General features: G+C 39.3%; 1 long non-coding RNA gene across 1 annotated transcript in view; it reads right to left on the reverse strand.

Annotated features, from left to right (window-relative positions):
- Nucleotides 1-13,973, reverse strand: part of LOC148092031 (uncharacterized) — a 113,659-nt gene that overhangs the window by 26,123 nt on the left and 73,563 nt on the right. The gene's annotated exons all lie outside the window — the stretch shown is intronic.

A 13,973-nucleotide genomic window follows, 5' to 3' on the forward strand; every position in this document is an offset into this window, starting at 1 on the left:
AGAATACAGGCTACTGCTCTGATGTTGAAAAAATATGGCCATACAGTAGTCCCCCTCTTACCCACGGGATATGTTCCAAGAACCCCAGGGGTTGTCTGAAACTGCAGACAGTACCAAACCTTATGTATATTATGTTTTTTCCTAAACAGGCATACCAATGATAAAGTTCAATTTCTAAATTAGGCACAGTAAGAGATCACCAATAATAATTAATAGTAAAATAGAACAACTATAATAATTAACTCATGTTTTTTCTTCAGTTGGGTAGAAAATAAAATGACTTTATTTAAGCTCAATCCCATGAGATAGGTATGGCAAATATTATATTCATTTTATTAAGAAGAAAACTAAGAGTCAGAAAGGTTAAGTGACTTAGAAGATTATACAGGTAATGAAGGGTGAATCTAGAAAAGAGTAGGTCCAGACCCACATTTCCAGCCAAGTGTTTATTTAAGACATAATATTAGCTGAGCACCAGAAATATAAAGAACAGGAAGACACTGGTGGTCCCTCCAAGGAAATTACAATCTAATGCTAAAGAAAAGTATATTCGTTTGCTGGGGCTGCCATGACAAAGGACCACAGACTGTGCGGCTTAATCAATCATTTTGGAGGCTACAAGTCCAAGGTCAAGGTTAGGGTTCTTTGAGGCCCTTTGCCTTGGCTGCTTCTCACTTTGCCCCCAGCACCGTCCCCCTCTGCGCATGGACAGCCCGGTATCTTTTCGTGTGTCCAGATGCCCTCTTCCCCTAAGGGTCTAAGCCAGACTGGACTCGAGTCCAACCAAAAGGCCTCATTTCAGCTTAATCGCCTTTCCAAAGGCCCGCTCTCAGAATATAGTCACACTCTGAAGTACTAGGCATTGAGACTTCAATATATTTATTTTAGGGGGACACAATTCAACCTGTAACAGAGACAATCTCAAAGCATATATAACAAGGAGGTGACAGAAAACTGTGTTGTATAAATTCTGAGAAAGGATTATCGCCAAGTACCAGGAGGTCTATGAAAACGTGGAAGAAATAAGCCTTTGGTGGGCTTTGAAGTAGAGGGTAAATGGAAGCTCCCCAAAGGAAGAGCGAAGTAGACCTTTGATAGAAACAAGGAATTAAATAATGTGCTTGCATCACACGGACCACCTGCCCTGCTGCCCCTCAAGGTAAAAATGGCCTTCCCTGCTGCAAGTGATAGTTCTGTTGGTAAAATGGTTTTATTTACCTTCTCTCATTTGGTCATAGCGTTAGCCTCCTGACAACCTGTTAGCGGGTATTGTAATGCGGGCGTACTAACTCCAAAGCAAACGCTCTTCCATTTTTTTGCTTTTGGACATTTCAGAGCAGAAGAGACCTGGATGTTACATGTCAGGAAGGAAAAAAACAGGACAAACCATAAAGTGTCGGAATGGACGACCAGATCAGCCGTGTGCAATTCAGATAAACCCCTTTTACTTAGTGGAAAACACAACAGGCCTCCAAATTATTGTATGCGTGAAGCTGTAATTAAGGGATTTTTTTCTCCATTTTTTTTCTCTATATATTTGAATCTAGAGAATCCAAGTTATTCTAAAAGAAGTCATTCCTATCAGCTGCCAGCTGTTCTGGATAATGTTTAATCAACTGATTGAGTTGAGTGTATATCTTAAGATACAAAGTCATTTTGTCTGATTTGAGGTTCCATATATTATCTATGTATTTGTATTCTGGACCAGGAATGCACTTACAAATTCTTTCCTCAGCAACAGCTATGATTCTTCACAAACTCAACACTTAAAATACTTAAATAGCATAAAAAAAGATGGGGTGTGATCAGATAGCTGGACTAAAATGTGACTTAAGGCGTTATTTAAAATGTCACGGTGTCAGAATGTCACTTGAGCCTGTAGGCAATAAAAGCAGCAAAGATGAAATTATACAGAATAACTTCATCAAAGAGTTCATTTGAAAATCCTTGCCAATTTGGGAATACATGCTAAAATGCATACTCAAATGTGTACCTTTGAAAAACCAATTACACTTCCAGCACTATATCCAAAAATAAATAAATAAATAAGATAACCAGCAGCACAGACAAATATTTATGTCTAAGGAAGTTCATTAGAATGATATTTACAAAAGCCCAAGGGTGCATTTCCAATGATATGGAACTTAGTAATCAAATGATGGCACATTCATAGAATAAAATATTAAGTCACTAGTAAAACTCAGACCTGGATGTTCCTTGACTCTTTCTAGACCTGGAGCCTTGGTACTCAAAGTGCGACCTGTGGACCACCTGCATTAGCATCAGCACAAAGCCTGTTGGAAAGGGAGGATCTTGGGTCCCACCCCAGAGCTACTAAATGAGAATCTGCATTTTAACCAGCTTCACATGTGATTTCTATGCACATTAGAGAAGTCATGCCTTAAGAGATTCATGCCTGTCACATTGTCACACACCCCTGCTTTGCAGATTATGGCACCGAGGCACAAAGACATCTAGCCCGAGACAAGCGGAAGTGGGGCTACATTCAATCATCTTAACAATGATGATTTGACTGAAATATTGCAAAGCCCATTTTTTGGTTTTGGTTTTTGGTAGAATCCCTTCTAGGGGTCAGACAAGAACTCACCTACTAATAGATAAGAAAGTACTGGGTAAAAAAAACATTTATCAGCTACTCTGTCCTCTGATCTCAGGCTTTGACCTATCTAATCCCACTTTAGAAGGTGGTTGAGGCTCCACAAGGCAGCCCCATGCAAATCCTCCAGCCGCAGGGCAACACTGCAGACAAAACCACAGACAGCCAGCTCTGAACCCTTGTCCGGTATAAAGAAGATTTTTGGAGATAAGGCTGAGCTTAAAGTTGATGGGTCTTGTAACTACACAGTATTCTGAAACACAAAGTCATTTATATAAAAGTTAATCCAGAGGCCACTTCAGCACCATACTCCTCTGGGTTTTCAGAAAGGTTTTACAGGGCCTCTCCTGAGACCAATGCATTTCCTTTCAAATGTGTAATAAACGGGGTCAACCCCAAATATTGCCTCAGAGGAAACCTCTGCGAAGCCGATGACTGACATTTTATTCATTTCAGGCACACAATTATTCATTCTCTCATGTTTGAGCCCCAACCATGTGCCAGGTGCTATGGATCCAAACTAAATCAATGTTCAGTTAACTTATACTGACCGAATCGTTTGCCACTTGAGAGAATGGGAGCTTGGAGAAGACAGCTTTATGCTCTGTCTCCTCTATCCTCAGTTCACATTTTCAACAAGGAGAAACAAACAAATCTACCTCGCCCTGGCCTAGACTTCCCCATAAAGACTGCCAAGATGTCCCTGCTCTGGTTTATTGTCACCTCACCATAGGCCGAGAGTCAGAATGGTTTAGAAACGCTTTGTACATGAGGTACTAGAGCCTACAAGATATGTGACTTTTAAAAAATGGAACTCCAGAAAATTTGAAAATATTGAAACATTTTATTATTTTATTATTATTTTTTTTAATATATCTCTATTGATTTCAGAGAGGAAGGGAGAGGGAGAGAGAGATAGAAACACCAATGATGAGAGAGTCATTGATCAGCTGCCTCCTGCGCGCCCCCGACTGGGGATCGAGCCTGCAACCCGGGCATGTGCCCTGGCCGGGAATCGAACCGCGATCCCCTGGATCCTAGGTCGATGCTCAACCACTGAGCCATGCCCGGCTGGGCTATTGAAACATTTTAAACAAAGATAAATCAAGTTGAGGGATCCAAAGTTACCTCCGTGCTTCCTTGCTTTCGGAAGGATCTCCAGCTGCAGAATTAAATAATAACAGGAGGCTCGGGAGACGCTCCAGCGGGCTAACTGGCAGCCAGCAAAGGCACTAAATGTACCAAATTGGACTTCCCTGCTCTGCCTTCCCTGAAGGTAAGTTTAAATACTTACATGTTTTAAAATTCCCTTCTCTGACTTAACTCAATAATTCTATTCTTCTCATGCCTTCTGATTTGTAATCATTGTAAATCAATTTCTCTCACAAAGGCAAAATCTGCAGAAATATGTATATACGTATATATAAACATTTATAAACAGTGTAGGGTGAAAGTAGCTTTACAGTCATGAGTATGGAAAACACAGTTTATTCTTGTATTATTATTTATTAATTATTGTATTATTCTCCATACGAACAACTGTGAACCCATGTTTGCCCTTCCCTGTATATTTGTTCCAAGGCGGCCTACAGCTGATGTGGTTTTTCCCTTATTTCCATGTAGCAGAAGAGGAGCTGCAAGTCCACCCCATGTCTCTGCCACCTTATTTTCCAAGCGATGATGGGAGCCTGGAAACCAGCACTGAGAAGGGGAAGGCCGTGGTTATGCTTTTAGTAGAGTGTCAGCAATACGATGAATGTCCCAGAGAGAAGACTTACCAGCGGTTGGAGGTGCAGGAATAATATTCTCGCAGTGTATTCGGAAGCCTGATAGTCCTTGATATCATCATCCCATTATTGTTTCCACATTCACCTTTTAGATTGCATTTCCTCAGGTGAATACTTTCACATAGGCTCTTATTCTGAAGAGCATCACCCTATGACACTAGTTACATCCAAATTCAGTGCCTGTGGACTTGAAAGTCTCTTGAAAGAGAAAAAGGCCCAAGGCTAAAATGTCCAGGTATTAAAAAATGACACAGGACACAATATGATAATGTATGTGAAATACTGAGCATGGTGGCTGTCACAGAGGGAGGACCCAATCAATGGCGGTTACTTGGTGCCAAACACTGAGTACTGTGCTATTACCTCATGGCTATTATCTTGCCTAATCTTCATTTATGTCCTCAAAGGAATATCTATTTCTCCCCATTTTACATATTAGAAATTGAGACTCAGAGTACCACTGGTAAATGGGGAAGCCAGAATTACGATTCACATATGTCTGGAACTAAAATCTGTTTGATAAAGGGTACTTTTATTGTCCAAACAAATTAATAAACAAAATAAGAAGCCCCTTTTAAGTAACAGTCATCCTAAGATATGATTCCATGGCTGCATTGCCTACCTTTGACAGGGTAATGTATCTTTCTATTTCTATGGGTGTTTGTATGTTAGACCAAGGAGCAATAACACTTATCCTTAAGTGCCAAGGGCTATGAATGAATCAATGAAGACCTTAATGGTACCCAGGGACCTATAAAAGAAATCTCTGTTGTTGTAGAGCATCTGCTGATGAACGTGTTACTTATTCCCATGGTGGTCTGGCCACCATGGATTGATGGGTGAAATGTCAACACAGCAGAAGGGTCAGTATAGTTTCTTAACATGTGAAAGTCCATATAGGACAGTAATTACGAGCATAGATTCTGAAGCTGAACAGCCTGGGTTTGATGATGGCTCTGCCATTATGAAATCTGTGACTTGATGAGAACTACTTCACCCTCACTTGTCTCAACTTCTTCATTTAAAAAAATAAATAAAAACAGCTCAGCAGGGGCGTGGCTCAGCGGTTGAGCATCGACCTAGGATCCAGGAGATCGTGGTTCGATTCCTGGTCAGGGCACATGCTCGGGTTGCGGGTCCCCAATGACTCTCTCATCACTGATGTTTCTATCTCTCTCTCCCTCTCCCTTCCTCTCTCTGAAATCAATAAAGATATATTTTTAAAATAATGATAAAAATAAAAATAAAAACAAATGCTACCTACCCCATTGGGTTATTAAGAGAATCAAATGAGTAATTAAAAATCCTCAGAATGATGCCTAGGAAACAGTGTCAATAAACCTTTGGCATCATAATCAATAAATCATTTTTTCTGCTCTGTGACTGTTCCTATCCAATCCATTCTCCAGTCCCTGTGGAAAAATAGAGATAGCTTGACTGGACTCAAAATTAACTTGACCAGCAATGATATGGAAAAGTTTTATTTGGAAGAGTTTATCTAAAGGAGAAAGTTCCATCTGAACCATAAAAATGGCTGGTAGGTGCCTGGTGTGACATTTAGGCCTTCCGGATTCTCAGCACACACTGTAGGGTCTAGATGTTGGCAGCCCCAAGACCGATTCAGAAAAGAGGCAGAAGTGCCCCGTATGATAGAAGAAAAAAGTGAAATTCCAGTGTGTAAAGAGCTGTGAGTATGAAGCAGGAAAGAGACAGGACTCAGGAAGGTACAAGAATGTTGGGAAAAGGGTGAGAGAAAGAGCACTTCTTGGGAGCAGCAGCATCAAATGAAGTTTTAGAGAACAAAATTGCTTAACAGGGGTTTTTTAAGCTCCTGAACAAAATCTAAAGTAATTTTCACATTGCTTACTAATGCTTTTGTGTGAAGATATTCCCTTGGGAAATACAAAGAGGTGTTTATTCCTGGGTTTGGGTAGATGCCAGGGAAACAAAAAGAAAACAAAAATGAACGACAAAAATGTACAGAGACAGGAATCAGAGTAAAGGAGGTTATGAGGTTAGAGGTCCCCAGATATTAGTAAAAGTTGTAAAGAAAGCTTCAGACATTCAAGGGCATGGAATTGTTGGAATCTCAGTCAGTGGCACTAAACTCTGCCTTAATTTAAATAAACTTAATGAAATTTTATAGCTGACAAATTATCAAGAAATTATTATGTTATTGAATTATTTTAACTGCAGGACTCTAACCAGCAGAACAGATAGAGTTCTTTTGTAAAACATTTAGCGAAGATGTGATATAATATAGGATCAAGATTATAGACTGAGAGCATTCTCCAGAGGAGGAAAATCAGCGGCAGCAATGCAGGCAAAGATTAATGGGACTCACCAAGGTAATGAGGCAAGTTAAAAAGCTGAGTGTACATTAACACTCATCTCAGCTGCTAACGGACATTTAAAAATTCCACAAAATGCTCACATCCATCATCTCATTTAATCTTTATGCTAAGCCTATTATTGAGAGAAGGCAGGGAATATTCTCCCCATTCCTCTGTAGCAAAGCCAACAACGTTTAGTAAATGACTTCTTTAGCAGAAGGAAAAACCAGGATGAACACTCCAGCTGTCTGACCACTGGTGTGGAGTCCATGTGTCCTTTCACTCAACAAGTTTGTACTGAGGACCAACTAAGTGTCTTGTTCTGTGCTGGGGGCTATAATGAGCAGTCTCTTGGCTACAAATGATTCCTTCTTGGGAATAGTGGCTAGTAGGACCAAGAGTTCACAGATGTCTAAATGGGAAAGGAACTGAGTGACTGGACTTCTTCCTACTCTTGGTATCTCTACAGCAAATATATCCCGGCAATAGAGGTAGCTTTATGCAACCCCACCTTGGTCCTAAAGACCATGCCAGGAGATGCTTGAGAATCTGTGGCCAGATGTATGCTTTAGATACTTCATTAGCCCTAGTTCTGTCCCAGGGACAGCTTGATCTCTAGCTACTTAATAATACCACTTAATTTCAAAGTATTGCTTTTGACTGGTTTAATCAGATACAATTCATGTGTTCCCTATGCTATGTGGGACATTAGAAACTAGTTTTCACAGTACTTTCAACAACTCCAACATAAGTAAATCCATACATCTGATCCTCACTTCTACCATCTGCAAAACAGGAAGGAAAGAGTACTCCATTCCTAGAGCTACTGGAACACTGCATGGTTTTTGAATAGAAGTACCTAACGCAAGTTAAGTGGTTAATAAATGTATTTTTGTTACCATTATTGCTATCTATTATACAGATGAGAAGTTTAATTTATTTAACCAAGATCACATAGACGGTAAGGAGTAGAGGCAGGCTCTGATTTCAGAGCCAGCGATTTTAACCATTCATCTATCCTGAAGCAGGGATGTAATTATGTCTGGCAATGGGACTGAAGCAAAGGGTCAATGAAAATGTATTCAGAACGTTGAACATCAGAAAAGGGGGGGAAAAACCATGTAGAAGTCTTTACAATAACTGGACTTGATGGAAGCAATGACTAGATTCAGTGAAAAGAAACACAAGCTAACGAGCCTCAGGGCAAAAAAAAGTAAGAAAGGGATTATTATCTTAATGGCTCATTTGCTCCCAAACATTAAACCGGTGAAGAATGGAGAGAATATTGGGGGCTAATCAGAAACCCTTCTGCGCCTCTGAGAAATCAGAGAACATTGAAAGGCAATATGGACAGATATGATAAGCTGGTGCAGGGAAGGAAAAGGAATTTAAAAGCTATTTTCACACAAAAGCGAGAAGAAAACTCCTAAACATACAAGAAATGAAAAAAATAGAAGTGGTTTTATAGATTAGTGTTCAGAAAAGAATATGAAATGATAATAACAAAAAAATGCCCAGCAAGAAAGGAAAAGAAAAAGAAATTAAAAAATTTTTCAAGGCAATTATGGAATGGGAGAAAATATTTTCAAATTATATATCCAATAAGGGGTTGATACAAAAAATATACAAGGGACTCTTACAAACTCAATAGCAAAAAATATAAAAAAATAAATAACCCAAATAAAATATGGACAAAGGACCTGAATAGACTCCCCCTCCCCCCCCAAAGAATGCACACTAATGGCCAACAGGTGCAGGAAAAGGGCCGAATATCACTAATCATCATGGAAAAGCGCATCAGAACCACAGTCAGATACTACCTCACACCTGTTAGGGTGGCTACTATAAAAAAGATAAGAGATTACAAATTCTGGCAAAGGCAAGAGGAAAGGGAACCCTTGTGCACTGTTGGTGGGAATGTAAACTGGTATTAGCCACTGTGGAAAACAGGATGAAGCATCCTCAAGAAATTAAAAGTAAAACTACAATATGATCCAGCGATCCCACTTCTAGGTATATATCAAAAGGAAGCAAAATCATGATCTTGAAGAGATACCTTTACTTTCTTGTTTATTGCTGGATTATCCACAAGAGCCAAGATATTGAATCAACATGATACGGTTTCTTGTAAATATCTAAATTTCCCACATTTAAATAATTAAAGATTAACCACATAGGCATCTCAGAATCCTTTGCAAGTCTTTTTCGCAAATATTAGGATTTGTTTATGGAAAAATTTCTATGTACAGGATTACAACTGTTAAATTCTTTGAGGTAGAAAGAAATAAGTCAGACTTTTAGGAGGAAATGTTCCCCTTCTTAAGCAAGATTTGGGAATCAACTTTCATACATGTTGGCGTAGACTAATGTGAACACTTAAAGAAAGTATGTGAAGGAAAGCAATTTACTATATTAATCTCCTGTAACCTTGCCACCTTTCTGTGCTCTTTTATCCAGTTGACATCTCCTGCGGCACCGGGGCGGTAGCGGTGGCAGGGTGGGAAGCTGGCTCATCGGACCTGAGAGACCCAATTGCAGTTTGCCCATCCGCCCCATCGTGGGGAGGCCCAGTCTTGTGTGGGGCTCTCTGATGCTTGGAACAGAAAAATGCAATGGAACTGGCACCACCCTTGGGTAGAGTCAAAGACTAGCCAGAAAAAAAAACACTGAATAAATGCTTCTTCCAAATGCTAAACATGCAATAATGTTGCTCTTGCTACTTTCAAAGAGGACTTGTGAATTGATTAGGATAGAGTATAATTTTAGGAACTCAGTCCTCTAATCCTGAAATGCACTTTTGTTCGCAACACTATGTACATCTTCTCAAGCTAAACAGCCCAAACTGTGGTGTCACAATCCTAATAGCTACTTAACAAGATCTGAGCAGATGTGTGTTGCCTAATCCATATTAGCTGCACACCTCATAAACCGCACACTATTGTAACAGGAAAACTGTCACCAAGGCACAACTTTGTTTACTCTCGTATGAGTGCTTCTCAGATTTTTTTCCCAGAATGTGCAGAAACACATTTCAAGTTTCCTGGGAATTTTGCCCACAAATGATCTATATTCCTAAATTTCTACCATTAAATTGAAGAATAGTTAAATTAAGAAGTCTCACACCTAGCTGTTGAAAAAGTCTTAATTAACTTGGTGAAAAATAACTGGAAGCATTCCATCTGAGGACTGCCTCAAAGCACCCAGAACCGACAAGAGTACAAGAGAGGTGACCACGAGTGGCTCTGAAGCCGAGCGATAGATGGCTGACTCCCACTCTAAGCCCATGCACCAAGCTGGAAGGAAACGTCAGCATTTCTTTCATTGCTGTGTTATTTCTAATCTTGACTGGGAGATTTTGAACAGTTGACATAAACACAGAATTTTCTAGGCCCACTTATGGTCTAAGACTCAAGGGAGTACAAAATAAACTAACCCTTTTAGCATACTATCCAATGTGCCTCGGGCATTCGAGTCTAAATTTTTAAACCATCCTTTGTAGTTTGTCATCATTCGTGGCAAAGTTAGCAATTCTTCAGACTCTGTTAGAAATTGTTTAGGCTCACAGCTATGTGTGCTTTTATGTTTTCCTTCCAAAGAAAGCAAGTAATAATGATAACCATTTACAAATATCCACTGGTTTGTATATGCTGTTTTAGATATTCACATATGTCTAGTAAAGAGCGAATCAGACCTAGAAAAACATAAGGAAATTGGCATCGAATATGGCATATTCCCTTTTATGTGAACCAAGATGGAAACCAACCATTGTGTAGTTACCTTACATGTTTGTCATCACTATTTCAACTCGAGTTTTGTGGCCCTTTTGTTAGGGTTTGGTCTGACATATTAGTTTTTAAAAAATGATCATCATGAGTATTGCATTGCGATAGCTTCCCTGCTATTCTGGGTACTAAACACTTCAGGCTTGTTTACAAGTACATTAAAAAACAATAAAGAAACCAAGGATCATTGTTAAGCTCCACAGCAGTTATACGGCAATTCAAGTTTAATCACATGGGTTATTAAAGCAGGTGCTCAATTTATGTTAAACTATTTTAACTTCAATCTTTTCTTGGAAGACAAAGATATAAAAGCTACTGCTTTGAGATGGGCTCTGAACTAAATTCAGACCTTATAAAAATAAATAATACATACATTTTATGCCCATAAGTGTATATGCTATCCTACTACAATTTGAAGCTTCTTGGTCTCAAGACTGCGTTGCACACTTAAAAATTATTGAAGGCCCAGCAGGGCGTGGCTCAGCGGTTGAGCATCGACCTAGGATCCAGGAGATCGGGGTTCGATTCCCAGTCAGGGCACATGCCCGGGTTGCGGGCTTGATCACAAGTCAGGGGCGACCTAGGATCCAGGAGATCGGGGTTCGATTCCCAGTCAGGGCACATGCCCGGGTTGCGGGCTTGATCACAAGTCGGGGGCGTGCAGGAGGCAGTTGATCAATGACTCTCTCATCATTGATGTTTCTATCTCTCTCTCCGTCTCCCTTCCTCTTTATGAAATCAATAAAGATATATTTTAAAAAATTATTGAAGACCTTAAAATACATATATATATGGCTTATATTTATCATATTTATTATGTTAGAAATTTCAACTGAGATCTTTTGTAAATATATTTAAATAACAATAATAAACTCGTTATATGTGAACAAAAATAGCATTTTTGTGTGCAAAAAATAACTATTTAAAAAATATTGACAAGGATGACATTGTTTTATATTTTTTAATCGACTTAATGTCTGGCCTAATTAATACAGGACAGCTGGGTTTTCCTACCTACTTTTGCATTCAGTCTTTCATGACATCACATTTCATACAGACTCTGAAAACTTCCACTGCACACTTATGAGAAAATGAGAGTAAGAAAGGTAAACAATGTCTTACTATTGTTATGAAATTTATTTTTGCCATGTGCAGTTTCTGGGCCACGCTTAGCAAATCACAACTCTATCCTCAGGAATATATCGGAACTTTTTAAAATCCTCTATGAATCTTGTCCCCCAAATTTTCCTTTTAAGTTTTTTGGTCGGCCTCTTGTCTGCCTCAGGTGTTACTCTCAGGCAGCTATGGTGTTGTGTTAAACACCACCAAGAATTTGTTTTGTTTTTTAACAGAAGCATTGAGTGGGCTCTGAGTTAGGTCCAATTAAGACAAATACTGGGGGTTTTCTAAGGAACTGCAAGACAAATCATATAATGACAATTCTCTGAAGATGGGGCTGTTTGGGGGCTTCAAATCCCTGCCACCCCTCCGGTGGCTGCTATGCTGCTGGTTTTCGCAGCCACCAGGGTTGCAAGGCTGCTCATTTGTAATGCTGTCACAGAGCTGGGAATTGGGGAATGGGAATGTGGCAAGTTAAATGTTTGCAGGCCTGCTGCTCTTATAGAAATGTATCCATTTTTCTTGAATACGCTCTCCTCAGATTGCTGCAAGCCTTCGGTTAATCTCCAGTTTGAAAATGTTGACTTTGGTATTTTCAAGGGGGACTAGTGTTCTCATTCTTTTATGCAGAGGTAGATTTTCAAAAGTTCCGACCCTACCATTCCTGAGGTGCTCCTTCCTTCCCTCCTTTGTTTTTAATAGCCGGCGTTTGAAATCAGAAACTGCGATTGTATTATTGGTTGTTCTTCCAAGAATTAGTTTATCTTTCTGCAATATTTGATTAGTTTGAACAATTCTTTTCATTATTGTTTTATCTAAGTTAATATTGCCAAGGTTCTGAAGCTAACCAAATAACTGGCTATACTGATGAAAAGTTAAACCAATATAAACTTAATGAACACATTTTATATGAGACTTGATATAAAATGCCACAGATTGAAACACCCTATTTTGCAGCCATTTGTCAGTAACTGACAATGAGCTAGACTTTGTAACTCAAGCTAGAGCAAAATTCTATTATTACAGAGAATTTGATACAATGTGTTCCTGAAAAAGTAATAACCACCAGGGGTTAATATGACTAATGGAAATTATCAATTCCTTAAGCTAACGTGAAGTGAAAGAGAGATCAGTTGGGAGACAGTAGCTATATTCCAAGTAAAAGACAATAACACCTGGATAAAGGCAGCTGCGGGAGGAATTGAGGAACATGGATAAAGGTTTTGGAATATTGGTGTTCATTCCCTTGCGAATGCTATAAGCCAGATAGCTTTTACTTCCCTCATTCTAACAGGCATGTGTAATTCAGATTACATTTTATTAAAATACCCTGTACTTTTTCTACAAGATTATTTCTGATTTTGATTTAGCAGTGTCATTTTATTCTTCCAAAGCCTTATAAGTTTTGTTTTGTTTTATAACCAGAGCTATATGTCTTCTATTTTCCTCTAAGCTAGAGTAAATAAAAACAGGGAAAATTTCAACCTAGTTAACATGCCTTATAAATAAATTTTAAGTTATTCTGTTACAGGCGATACAGAACATGGAAAAATCGCAATAGCTGAGAGTTCATTAGTTCCAAACTATGGCCCAATGGCTGGAGCCCCTCAGCAATATTCACCCAGCCTGAATTTGGGTACTTAGAGTGATGGGAAGTTCAGTCTTGCACATAGCATGCTTCACATTGGAATAAATAAAACTGTGGGAAAGATTCTTTTTAGATTTACTCTAAATCTGTTTCCCTGCAGCACTTGGCACGATTCTGTACTCAGAGCAGCATTTCAGCATTACTAATACTTTGGGCTGGCTAATCGTTTACTGTGGGGTCGCTGTGTGCATTGTCGAGCTTTCAGTCACAACCTTGGCCTCTATTCATTAGATATCAGTGGCACATTCTCCCTCACTCGTGACAATCTGGACATTGCCAACTGTCTCCTGAGGAGCGGGGTCATCCCAGTTGAGAACCGCTGATCTAGAGTAATCCAAAGGAACCAAGGGTATGTGCTAATAATGGTCTAGTCTCAAAATCTCACCCTGCCCAGCAGCACGCTTTGGGCAAGTCACCGCCCTTCTCTGAGACCCAAATTCCTTACTTTGAATGTGAGGCTAATAATATCTACCTCACAGGGGTGGTGTCAGATGCATTGAAAGCAGTTGGAAAGCATATAATATTCTTTCTAGTACTTGGTAAATGATCAGTAAATGTTAGTTCCTTTCACAGCCTCAAAAAGTGCTTGCTGGTTGATTGACTCTCGTATAAAGCTATATACCGAACCACATAACAATTAAAAGAAAAACTTGAGCAGTATATGACTACAGCCTTATACAAATAGGA

This window comes from Miniopterus natalensis, chromosome 11 (genome assembly GCF_054644295.1).
Source record: "Miniopterus natalensis isolate mMinNat1 chromosome 11, mMinNat1.hap1, whole genome shotgun sequence".
NCBI classification, from domain to species: Eukaryota; Metazoa; Chordata; class Mammalia; order Chiroptera; family Miniopteridae; genus Miniopterus; species Miniopterus natalensis.